The 13465-nt window shown below is 36.4% G+C and overlaps 1 protein-coding gene and 1 pseudogene across 4 annotated transcripts in view; one reads left to right on the top strand and one right to left on the bottom strand.

Annotated features, from left to right (window-relative positions):
• Positions 1-13465, bottom strand: part of PIK3C2G (phosphatidylinositol-4-phosphate 3-kinase catalytic subunit type 2 gamma) — a 358133-nt gene that overhangs the window by 205472 nt on the left and 139196 nt on the right. The window lies entirely within an intron of this gene.
• LOC115518021 lies at positions 4773-13260 on the top strand (annotated as a pseudogene).

Here is a 13465-nt window from a genome sequence, read left to right as displayed (position 1 = left end):
TATCTTTATATCTAATCAGTTGCCAAGTTCAGTGGACTTTTCTATCCAAATGGCTCTAGCATTACGCCTGTTTTTAGTTTCTTCTGCATCTAGCTAGTCTAGGCCATAATTGTCCCATGCTGGTATTAATATTTTTCATAGTAATACCTTAAAAATTTCCCTAAATTATTTCTTTTAAAATATCCTTTTCTTTTGGGGAGAGCACAAGCAGGGGAGGGGCAGAGAGAGGGGGATAGAGGATCAGAAGCAGGCTCTGCGCTGACAGGCTGACAGCAATGAGCCTGAGACAGATGTGGGGCTTGAACTCACAAACTGCCAGATCATGACCTGAACCCAAGTTGGATGCTCAACCGACTGAGCCACCCAGGTGGCTCCTCCCTAAATTATTTCTAAATTCACTTGTTATAAAACTTTAAATGGTTTTCTATTTCCAACGGGCCTCTCTTAGGTCCATACTGCTTATCTAGATAGCCAAGGCTAGCCAAACATGAGATTTTTCTCCTACTGTAATACTGAATAAACTGCTCTGGCTGACTCACTGATTATTTTTATTCTGAAAATGTCATGTGCATTCTCACCTTTGTGAGCACTGTAACCCCCACATGGAACAGCTTCTCTTCTCAGAGTTTGAGTTCTCCTTCAAAATGTGGTCAAATGCTTTTAAAGGTTACTACCCCAATGTTTACTAATCACTTCTCTGAACTCTAAGGGCATTGACTGGCTGACTCCATTGGGCAATTAGGATATGCTAGTGTTTATTAGAATTTATCGTTTTTATATATGTGCCATCATTCTCAACTAGTGAATAAATCAACTGAAGATAAGAATTGTTCTATACTCACTTTTTAATTCTTAGGATTTAGCACCATGCTCCATACGTGTTGGGTCATTAATAAAAATGCACTGATTGTGATGATAATAATGAGAAAAATCATACTATTGAGCCTATTTATCTTGCTGTTCTCTGAAATAATTTACATTGGTAGCAATAGCTTTAACTCAAAAATACCACTTATACAAGTTCCAGGGGTGTTTTAATTTGTTTTCTCTCAGTCAAAAGAGTGAGAAAAAAACAAATCTGAAGGTAATAAAGAAGAAGGATGTATTTTTTTTCAGACTTTTTCAGGAATAGAACAAACCCTAGCAACATCTATACACTCAAAAAGAAAAATTATATATTTGTATTAATATGTAAAAATGCTGGAAAGAACATTTTTACACATTAATGGAAAGGAATGGATCTTTTTATTCACTACTGTTGCATTTAGTTTAGAAAGAAATTGGAGGAGAAATTGCTAAGAAGCTAACCACATGACATCCCGAGATGTGACTAAGGCCAAACAACAGTAAAGCATATCCAAATATAACTTTCATTTGCTTATTTTAGGAAGAGTTGGCCACATTAAAAGAGATGTTGGCAGTGTTAGTGGAGCTCCTGGGAAATGTGCCCCTTCATACATTGCTGGCAGTATATAGCAGAATGTATTAAAAATTTTTTTAATGTGATTATTCCTTCATCTAACTATTTACTTTTGAGAATTTATCCTAAAAAAATAATCAGAGCTATGTATAAGGATATGTGTAATTGGAAATAACACAAATGTCTAAGAATAAAAAGTTAACTAAGCTATGACCATATGGTAGAATATATGTAGTCTAAAAATATTCAAAGAATACTTAATGATATGAAAATATTATGAAAAATGTATGCAGTATAATACCAGCATGTACATAAAAGTGTGCATATTTTTCCATAGGCTTGACAAAAAGATGAGAGAAATAAAAAAATTAATACCAAATACCTGAATATTAATACTAAATTTCACAGATGACTTTAGTTTTCTTTTTTAGCTTATTTTTTTTTAAGTTTTTCAAACTTTACATAAAGTTACATTGGTTACTAAAATATAAGGGATTTTTTAAAATTAAGGCTCACTTGGGGCGCCTGGGTGGCGCAGTCGGTTGAGCGTCCGACTTCAGCCAGGTCACGATCTCGCGGTCCGTGAGTTCGAGCCCCGCGTCGGGCTCTGGGCTGATGGCTCGGAGCCTGGAGCCTGTTTCCGATTCTGTGTCTCCCTCTCTCTCTCTGCCCCTCCCCCGTTCATGCTCTGTCTCTCTCTGTCCCAAAAATAAATAAACGTTGAAAAAAATTAAAAAAAAATAAAATAAAATAAAATTAAGGCTCACTTAAATAATTATAAATATATTTGAATAAGTACAAGTTCATTATCAGTACTAGAAAAAAGCTCAAAATCATATGTCCCTTTAAGAGTAAACACCATTGTGTAAAAGAACAAGTATATTTTTTGTGCTGATTTAAATTTCTTTAGTATAATAGGTCCAAACAGGGATCTCTGCCTCTACAGAATTTATGCTTGATACCTTTTCAGGGCCCTGAACTCAGGCAAAGATCAATGGATAAATATTTTCCACAAATCTTGGCATTTCTTGCCTGTGATGTTGTCTGAAATTGTTTAAACATTCTCATGGGATATAGTTATTGGCATTTCATGCTCAGTAACACATTCCTCAATGAGGTGAGGGCTACCCATATTTTCTGACTGTCATGTGATATTTACAGACTGAAATGTCACATGTGACAGAAGAACTACAACTTATTTGAATTTTCCACAAGCCAGGCTATTGTACTTTCCAATGACCTGATTTGCTTGAAAAGTATACATAATGCCTGCCAATAATAAGCAGGGTCCACTCTCTAGTGATTCTGCTAACCTTGGGACTACTAATTACTTGAGGCACGGATATGATACCTTGAGTCTGGGGAAGAAACAAAAGTATCATTAGAAGATTCATCAGGCTGATATTAACTAGGTCCTTATTTATTTAAATTTGTAAGAAACTTGCTTATATTCATACAGAAAATAGACCATTTACAATGTAATAAATGGTGATCTATCAGATTTGAGATATTAAAAAGATACAAGGTCAGTAAAATTCTATTACTTGCTGGAGAGGAGATCATGTAAAGTGAAAGGAATTTTCATTTATTATGAATTTTTAAAATTAGGAGTAACAGGAATTCATGTGAAGTAATCGCCTCTTTAAGGTTATTCATCATTTTTAATTGTTCATTTAAGTAACTTTAGGTTACTTAATTTACTTTCCAAGCATGTCTGAATAGGGGAGCAAAACCAATTTTGATCAAAAGCAAAACATCAGACTGGCTTACTATTCAGTTTTATATGAGTTTCCTGAGCAGTGATTCTATCTATTCAGTGTTTAGTTTCCTCTAATTGAGCTAACAATTGAGCCTCTGCCTTCTGTAAAAGGACATAATACCACAGCTAAGATAAATATAACTCTGTACAATAATTGTTAAGGAAGCATTTAAAAATTGCACATGGTCCATTGTCCAATGAGTTCATTTAAACACAAAGAAAAAAAAATACTCCTTGAAGACAAGGATTATAAAAGTTAATAAAAGGAATCTAAGACATGGTTAAAAACTCAAAGGTGAAAAAATTAGGTAAAATGAAAGCAACTGCAAGATAAATATTTTCAAAGGAACTTTAGGGAAATATCAAATCTGTATTTTGCCAACAGTGTAAACACAAGGTTTATAGTCAAGCAGAGGATTAAGTTAGAAGGGTAATCCTTATGTGGGCAGGAAAGGAAGAGTATCAAATATGTAATAACTCTTTAGTTCAAGCTGGAAGTAGAAACTGACCAGTGTTTAGGGTTCTCCTGTTTTGGGTCTCAAGGGCCTTTCAGCACTCTTAAAAATTATGGAAGATACCAAAGAGTTCTCATTTATGTGAGTTATATCTATCAAGAATTTCCATATCAGAAACAAAACCAGGGCATTTAAGAAATATTTATCAATTCATTTAAAGTAACATCAATAACCCCTTTACATGTTAACATAAACAATATATTCCTATGAAAAATCGCTATGTTTTCAAAATAAAGAAAATATTTAGAGAGAAGAGTGATACTGTTTTAGATTTTTGTAAGTATCTGTAATGTCTGGCTTAATAGAAGACAGCTAGATTCCCCTATCTGTTTCTGTATTAAATCTGTTGTAATACTGCATGTCAGAAAACACTCTACACCCATGAATGAATGCATGTGACAAAGGCAAGTGACATATTAGAATTATTATGGAAATAATCTTGACCTTGCAACACCCCTGTAAGCACTTCAGGGATTGCAAACCTAATTTTGAGAACATAGTTTTGGCATGAGTTATTGTTGTGGGCCCATAAGTCAAGGAATCAGTACCTGTGGTCTCTTTTGAAGACAGAAGTACATCAACTTATCTTTTCCCTGAATGACAAATTGGCTTTGAAGTCATGTGACCAACACTCAGATTTGGGAAACATCATTCCTCCTCTCTTCCCTCAATCATTTACAACCCTTCTCAGAGGGCTATAGGAACATCACCAAGGATCCTGACAATCTTCAAAAGGGACAGTGGCATCACAAAGTGAAATTTTAACAGAAAAATACACCTTACACTTCTTCCATCTGACTAGTTATTTTGTGACTTCTATTCCTTTCTCATTTTCTCCCCGTATCTTGTTTTTCTCTTTTGTTCTTCTTTTTCTAGTTTGAAAAACGATACAAGGTCAATATCTGGCTCAAAGAATTCTTGAAGTGATGGGTAAAAGCCAAATGTGACGTAACAAATGCCAACCTTTAAAAAATATCAACTTTGGGTAAAATGAAAAGCAAAGAAATCTGAGATCAAATTTAAGTGTAACAGAAATGTCAGACTTCAGAATACACAGTAAGAATTCATGCAGAATGCCATGAGGCTATTCACAGCTAAAAGCTGCAATGTCAGGTTAGAATTAGAAAACTATCAGAAGTACAGAACAGTTTCTCCAGCAGGTTTTGAGTCTGATGACACACTCAGCATCATCTTGGAAGAAAATGTCAATATGAATGTATTTGCTATTTTTCTAGTACTAAAAATGATCAGATGTGACAGAAGAAATTTCTTTCTAGAGAAAGTGGGGAATAAGGATTCTTTAAGATGATTGTAAATCTCTACCCACTGAATAATTCATGTTCGTTCAAGGATTTTCACATGATTGCAGAATATTAGAATTCAAGGAAACTTGGAGACCTGGTTCAATCTCCTAATTATACAGATGAAGAATCTAAAAGTCAGAGAGTTTGAGCTGTTTGCTCAAGGCCATTTGTTAGTGGCACTAAAACTGGAATCCAAATACCCAGAACACTAGGCCAGGAGGCTTTCTATAGTACTTCTAGCAAGACCTTTTTATCTTTTGACTAGGTATTATCATATATACTTACATGAATCCACAAGACAGGCCTGAAAATATTTATTTTACTTAGTGCATTCTTCTAAATGGATCAATAGAGATGCATAATAGGGAGAAGTATAATTTATCTAACTGGATGGGGATATTGTCCCAGTCATGACCCAGTAGGCATAAGTATGAATCCTAGATCCAAAGATATTTGGAACTGTGCAGAGATATTTCCTGATGGATAGTCTATGGATTTGCATATAGAAATTGGGAATTAACTGTATATTTATGGTATTAATTAATCAGACTTATTTATACTTAAAGAGTAGTTATTGATTTGTTCTATATGTTACACTTTGATTTTACTTACAGACAAGCTTAGAAAAGCACTACATAAAGCAACTGGTGTAATGAAGGCACCATGTAGAAATTTTGTGTTTGGATGGATTTAACATTACATGCAAAAGAAGCATGATGTTATGGAAAAGAATGAGGGATTTTGAACTTAAATATGAAGGATCTTGTTTCCTAGCTTACACTTTCTCTCTCTTTTAAGCAAATTTATCTATACCCTTGACTTAATTCCCATCCTTCTGTGGATGATTTCCAAATTGTATTCTCTCGCTTAGATTTTCCCTTGAACCATCACTGGCTATCTCAAGGACATCTCAAAGCTAATCTATCCCAACCTGAATGGGAAGGTTAATCTATAATCTATTTGTTACCCAGAGTGCTCCCTCTTAGCAAATGTTTCCATTTTCTACCTACTTGCATTATAAAGAAACCTAGAAGTAATCCTTAACATCCTCCTTTTTCACTGCCCTTCCCCTATCTTCTCACTTTTACTCCTAAATGTTCTGATTCTGTTCATTTTATTACATCACCACTACCACCCTTGTAAGGCTGACTTCCTATCCTCTGACACTTGGACTACTTCTATAGCTTCCTAACTGTCTTGCCTCATTTACTTTTGCTTCTCTCACCAAATTTATGCTTCACTCAGAAGCCAGAGTGATCTTTAAAAGATGCAAATCTGTTCAAAATATTCCCTCACTTAGAACCATTGTCCTTTCCCAATGCTACTAGAATAAAGATCAAGTTGCTCACATGGTCCTGTTTAGATGTCCTTAGAACACCAGTTCTCGCTCTATCTTAACATATCTGCTAATCTTACAATATACATTTCTTCCTGGACTCCAGGAATGCTGGCTCTCTTTCAGCTTCCTGAATTAAGTTTCTGCCTCAGGGCCCTTTCATGGATCCCCTCTTCCCAGAAACTCTTTTCTTATTCTTCCCTTTCATCAATTCATTCCCACTCATCCTTTGGATCTGAGCTCAAACTTCCTCAGGGAAGACTTTTCCCACTTTGTAGAAAAGGTTTGGTTCCTTTGTAACATGCTTTCATAGAACCATGTACCTTTCATTCAGAGCTGTTAGAACACTTGCCATTTTACATTATAATATGGCATGACCTATTTCCCTCCACCTCCAGTAGATGGCATCTCCATAAAGGCAGGATTATATTTCTTTTTGTGCATTATGCTAGCTGTAGGGCCAAATGAAGTGCTTTACATGAATAAGCCATCAGTAAATATCCATTGAGTAAATGAGCAGACAAATTTGGCTTCAATTTCTTCTTCTGTAAAATGGGGATCAATAAAATTGGGGAAATTGTAAATGTTGCTAATAATATTAAAGAAGTTGTTTTGTAGAACAAATCGTGTAACGTGAAAATGCTTTGTAAGCTATGTCATTCAGTTGTGAATTATTTATTATTAAGCTGCTAATTCTTTCATCATACACATTTTAAGAACTAAATTTAACTTATTGAAGCTTAATTGAAATGAAATTATTCCCATGGATTTATTGATATTTACAGTTTGGTATTGAAAGACTCTGAAAACTCTAAACGATGTAATTATGATGAAGAGGATAGTAATGATAAAGATGATTGGTAGAATTTTATTGAATGGTCTTATAAGTACCTTATCATAATAGGTACATAATGTTATTATCCCTGCTTTATAGATAAGGAAAGTTGTCCAAGGTCATTCAGGTAATAAGCTCTACGAAGCAGTAGAGCTAGATTCGTCTGATTTCAAAGTTTTTGCTGTCAACTGTGAAATTTGGAAGCAACACCAGAAACTTTCTAAAAGTGCACAAAGACAAGATATTTATACAAGGTATATTGGGTTCATGCTATACCACATTTCTCATTCTAAGTATATCAGAAGAATATTGACTCTTCCTTCATAGAGAAAATATTGGAACTTCCACATTTTTCTCTTCTGCATTCATACTTATCTATAATTGTATTCATATTTTTCCTTGCCTCCCACCTGAGGGGAAGAAGTTACTCTCTTCCTTTCCTCGGATAAAATTACCATTTGTACTTTTATTCCAGGTTAGTGGCTGTTGGTACCATCTCATTTTGCTACTTCACCCATCCCTCTACTTTTGGATCTTCCCTTCATGCATCCTTCAACTCATTTGTAAACATGCTTGAAGCTATTTTATTTGAACAAGCATACAATCCCAAACCTCAAAGCTTTCCCATCAGTCTTATTTCAAGAGTCACAATTTATCTAATTTATTTCTTCCATTTGCTCTTTAGGATCTTGAAGTATGGCATCCAATTTTACTATAGTATTAAAACTGCTCTCACTGATACCAGCAGTGACTGCTCATTTTTCAATCCATTGATTTGATTTTAGACTTAATTTATTTAACACTTCTTTAAAGACTTTGAAAACCTTTTTTAATGAATTCTAAATTACTACCCCTTCTTGCTCTCCTCCGACTTCTTGGTCATTCCTTCCTGTTGCCTTTTCCAGCTTTGCTTGCTTTATGCTGCTCTTAAAATGTTGCTACTCTCCGGAGTTCCATCTTTGCCTCTTTCTTTACTTCCTCCACATACGTACATGCAGTGCCTCTACTTCCTGGCTTCAATTACTGCTTTCAAGCCAATAATTCATATATTTTTCAAGCTTTGGTTTCTCTGCTAGGCTTCAGATCTGAATATACAACTGTATACTGGTCACCTTCTCCTAGGTGTCCCACAGGTTTTTGTTTTGTTTTGTTTTAATGTGTTTTTAATTTTTGGGAGAGAGAGAGAGAGAGAGAGAGGCGAGCTCGAGTGGGGTAGGGGCAGAGAGAACGAGACACACACAGATCTGAAGCAGGCTCCAGGCTCTAAGCTGTCAGCACAGAGCCTGATGTGGGGCTCGAATCCACAGACTGTGAGATCATGACCTGAGCCAGAGTCGGCGCTTAACTGACTAAGCCACCCAGACACCCTTGTCCCACAGGTTTTTAACTATGCAACAATGTCCAAAACAGAACTCTATATCTTACACCACCTAAATTTTCATTTTTTCTATAACCCTTGTCTTGAGTAACAATATAGTTTTCTATCATTACCCAAAACGGAAAGCTCAAATTCTTCCTTATCTCTTCTCTTTTTTTCACTTTCCTCTGAAATGTTTCTCAGATCTGCTTTGTGGAACTCTACTATTTTTCAGGCCCAGATCATTTTTTTTTTTAATTTTTTTTTTCAACGTTTTTATTTATTTTTGGGACAGACAGAGACAGAGCATGAACGGGGGAGGGGCAGAGAGAGAGGGAGACACAGAATCGGAAACAGGCTCCAGGCTCTGAGCCATCAGCCCAGAGCCTGACGCGGGGCTCGAACTCACAGACCGTGAGATCGTGACCTGGCTGAAGTCGGACGCTTAACCGACTGCGCCACCCAGGCGCCCCCCAGATCATTTTTCAAATGCACTATTTCAATACTTGACATCTATCTAATATCCTTGCTCTCATTGTCTTTTTTAGTTCATCCTTCACATTGGTGCCAGAATTATCCTTGTATAATATAAATCTGATTCTATGACTTCCATTCTTCACAAAATTCCATGGGCTGCAGAAATGCGTCAGTAGTAACTACCTGGCTCATGAGACCTAAACCATCCTAACTAACCTATCCTTTTCAGTCTTGTCTCACAGTACAATTCCTTCTAATATGACATTAGATTACTCACTATTCTCTGAAACTCCATAACTGTCCATATGTTAGCCTTTCTTCCAGAAAGGCCATTTCCTGTCTTCTCCACTCAGTAAATTACTATGATATTTCAACTCAGCTTTCAATTCCTTTGTGAAGATTTCCTTACTTTTTCAGAAAGAATTTGCCTCTCTCTCCTTTGGGCACATATAGCACTTAATACTTTGATTATAGTATGGAGTATATTGTGGGGCAATCTTAGCATAAGTTTTTTTCTCTTATTGTTTTTTAGGGATAGCCACTATGTCTTATTATTCAGTCTCCTTGATTCATTGCAGGTCAATTTCCAAGTACACATATGTGTGTCAATATAAATGGGAAAGATACATCATTATCAATCACTTAACTATTTAGTCTAATGTGGAAGTTATAACTGTCTCTCTCTTCCATATTCCATAGTACCAATTTGCAATGCTAGTCAAAAATGTCTTTATTATAAATTAATCTCTACAATAAAAGATGTAATGGCTTTGTGCAAACATGTTTATGAAACATTTTCCAAGGAAACTGATTTTGGAAGCTAAGGCACTGCCTGTTAAGCAGTGTTCTTCTTCCTGCAAAATAATAATTTTACATCATGTGGGATGGCAAGTTCTGGTACCTTGTCAATTTTATTTAAGTTTCTGATGTAATCCTCTGATGCCAGTTCAGAGTTGCTATTTTAAATGAATACTTTCCTTGAACTGTCTTTTAATTCCTTGGGTAATTTCTGCTTGCTATTAGCAGTTGAATAGTTATGCCTGTGCATCAGAGTTCAAGAAAATAGCAACCATCTGCCAAGAACCACAGACCTTCGCCCTTGGTCTCTGGTATTCTGACAGCACTGCCTTCTCTAATGGAAATATCAGTACCCAGTGAGCATACTGCTGGCACTCAGTAGTGGAAATATTAACACCCTATGGCCTACGCTAGGTAAATTAAATCTCAACATGTCTCTTGCTAAAAATAAAACCAAAAGGAGATGGTGAATCTTGGATGGGATTAAACAAACAGAAATATTAAAAATTTTTCTGAGCTAGAAATGGAGCAGGCACCAGTTCTCAAGAGGTTAAACCATTGGAAAAAATAAACTATTCAAGGAGAAAAAATACAGATCTCTGAAGACCTCACTCTGACAACTCACTTACAAGCACAAACTGTTTGTTCTCAGAAAAGTCAGCTTTTGAATTTAGCGAAGTTGAAAGGTTCATTTTTGGAAACAGCTTGTCCTCAAGTTTTTTTTAGTAGTTCAAGTTAAAGAGAGTGGGAGTCATAGAATGAGTGCAATGGAAATATTTTAACCTTTCTAGTGAACTTCTTTGGTGCATGATAAGGAACTGTCCAATGTCATATAATCAAGTTTCTAATAAGTTTCCTGAATGATGCTCAATAAACAACACTTTACTTTGAAACCAGTCCCTATAATCTCTAAAAATCTGATTGTTTGGAAAAAAAGAAATTACACAGTGAAGTAGAACATCCAAGCATGACAAGATGGTTAAGTACTGCTATTTACTATAATAAGACTATTTTAAGATAGTTTTATTTGCATATTTAATATGTAAATAGCCTTGGGGCACCTGGGTGGCTCAATCAGTTAAGCGTCCGACTTTGGCTCGGGTCATGAATCCACAGTTCCTGAGTTTGAGCCCTGCGTGGGGCTCTGTGCTGACAGCTCAGGCCTGGAGCCTGTTTCGGATTCTGTGTCTCCCTCTCTCTCTCTGCCCCTCCCTGTTCATGCTCTCTCTCTCTCTCTCTCTCCTCTCTCAAAAATAAATAAATATTAAAAAATTATATGTAAGTAGCCTAGAGTATGTATGTAGAAAGGCTATAGAATAGTGGTTAAGATTTCAAGCTCTAAAACCCATGTTTATAGCAGCACTATCAACAATAGCCAAAGTATGGAAAGAGCCCAATGTCCACTGACAGATGAATATATATAGAAGACATGGTATATATATACAACAGGGTATTACTCGGCAGTCAAAAAGAATGAAATCTTGCCATTTGCAACAACATGGATGGAACTAGAGTGGTATTATACTAAGTGAAATTAGTCCAGTCAGAGAAAGACAAATATCATATGACTTCACCCATATGTGGAATTTAAGATACAAAACAGATGAACATAAGGGAAGGGAAGCAAAAATAATATAAAAACAGGGAGGGGATAAAACATAAGAGACTTAAATAGAGAGAACAATGCGAGGGTTACTGGAGGGGTTGTGAGTGGGGGGATGGGCTAAATGGGCAAGAGGCATTAGGGAAAACACTTGTTTGGATGAGCACTGGGTGTTATATGTAGGGGATGAATCACTGGATTCTACTCATAAAATCCTTATTGCACTATATGCTAACAAACTTGGATGTAAATTAGAAAGTAAAAAAATAAATAAAAATTTTCAAGCTCTAAATCTCTGGATTTAACTTGAACTCCTCAATTTAATAGTGTAACATTGGACAACTTAATCTCTATAGGCCTCAGTTTCCTCATAGGGACAATTGGAATAATAATCAGATTTGCCTCATAGGGTTATTGTGGATATTAAAATTAGAGGGTACTAAGTAGCACTAAGTAAAGATTTGACTTTATTTTAAAACACTGAGGTGGTGCCTGGGTGGCTCAGTCAGTTAAGCATCTGACTCTCTATTTCCGCTCAGGTCATGATCTTACAGTTGGTGAGTTTAAGTCCATATCCAGCTCTCTGCTGTCAGCATGGAGCCCACTTCTGATCCTCTGTCTCTCTCTCTGCCCCTCCTCAGCTCATGTGCACTCTCAGAGCACAAGCTCTCTCTCAAAAATAAATAAACATTAAAAAAATAAATAAAACATTGAGCCAAATAGATTTTCAGCTTCTGTTCAGGTAGAGAAGGCTCACTATAAGCAGAATTATGCTTTTTTTTTTAAATGTTATTTATTTTTGAGAGAGAGAGAGACAGAGTTCAAGTAGGGAAGGTGCAGAGAGAGAGGGAGACACAGAATCCAAAAGCAGGCTCCAGGCTCTGAGCTGTCAGCAAGAGCCCAATATGGTGCTAGAACTCATGAACTATGAGATCATGACGTGAGCTGAGTCAGAGGTTTAACCAACTGAGCCACCCAGGCACCCCCAGATTATGCTTATTTATCAGGGATCAGAGAATATTGAAGTCTATTTGGTGAATTCTTTCATTTTACAAGCAATATTAATCCTTTTATTTTACAAGCAACTAAGCAATATATAGGCTTCATTCTGATAAAGATTTTATAAGAGGCTCCCATGACTCCAGAGCCAGCATGGGGTTGGGAACTCAGAATCCTGTCACAGCGGTGAGCAGGGGGGTGCCCCCCTGAGGTGCCCGTGGTACATCAAGTATTTACTGCTTGGTTTCAACCTTCTCTCCTGGCTGATGGGGTTGGCTGTTTTGCTTTGGACTACGGTTTTGGTTTGGAGGCACCATGAAGAATTTCTTATCAGAGAAGGGGTCACCAGAGTAATTCTACATGAGGCTCTATGTGTTGGTTGGAACAGGGGTCCTGATAACAGTTGTGAGCTTCTTCGAGTGCTAGAAAGCCACGAGACAGTTGCATTGTGTGCTCAGCATTTTACCTGCCTAGGTGATATTTGCTGCTGAAGTAACCATTGGGATATTTGTTTTTTAGGCAAGGGTGTAGCTATAGGACGTGCTCAGACCATGTGTGGAGGCTTATAACTATTACCTTACAGAGAGTGAAAAAGGAAATAGGGCTGTCAGTACCTTCCACTCAACATTTCAGTGCTGTGAAACAAAAGTTCTGAAGAGATCCAACCCACAGAGCTGAAAGTGCTTCTAGGACACAAGCAATATTATGAGACTGGGACCATAATCAGTGTTAATTAAGTTTAAGTCATCAAAATTTATTGGTGTTGGAATCACGTAATCTTTCACATGATATTCAGCATGGTCCTTTGCTATGCAATACTAAACTCAAGAGATGGATATGAAGCTACTTTGACATGAAAATTGTAACCTATAGCTTTCATACAGCTATTGCAGGAGCTAGGTCATTTTTAACATTCATAGGACACTTAGGATCTAAAATAATTTGCCCTTAATTGTACATTTGCACCTGAATATACATTTGGCTTATTGGTTTACCCCTTGAGGGAACAGCTACTAATTATGTTGACTGAAAGCATATTCGTGTGTGATCTGCCTATTTCTG

This window comes from Lynx canadensis, chromosome B4 (assembly GCF_007474595.2).
Source record: "Lynx canadensis isolate LIC74 chromosome B4, mLynCan4.pri.v2, whole genome shotgun sequence".
In the NCBI taxonomy this organism is placed as follows: domain Eukaryota; kingdom Metazoa; phylum Chordata; class Mammalia; order Carnivora; family Felidae; genus Lynx; species Lynx canadensis.
This window is presented reverse-complemented; position numbering and strand designations above follow the sequence as displayed.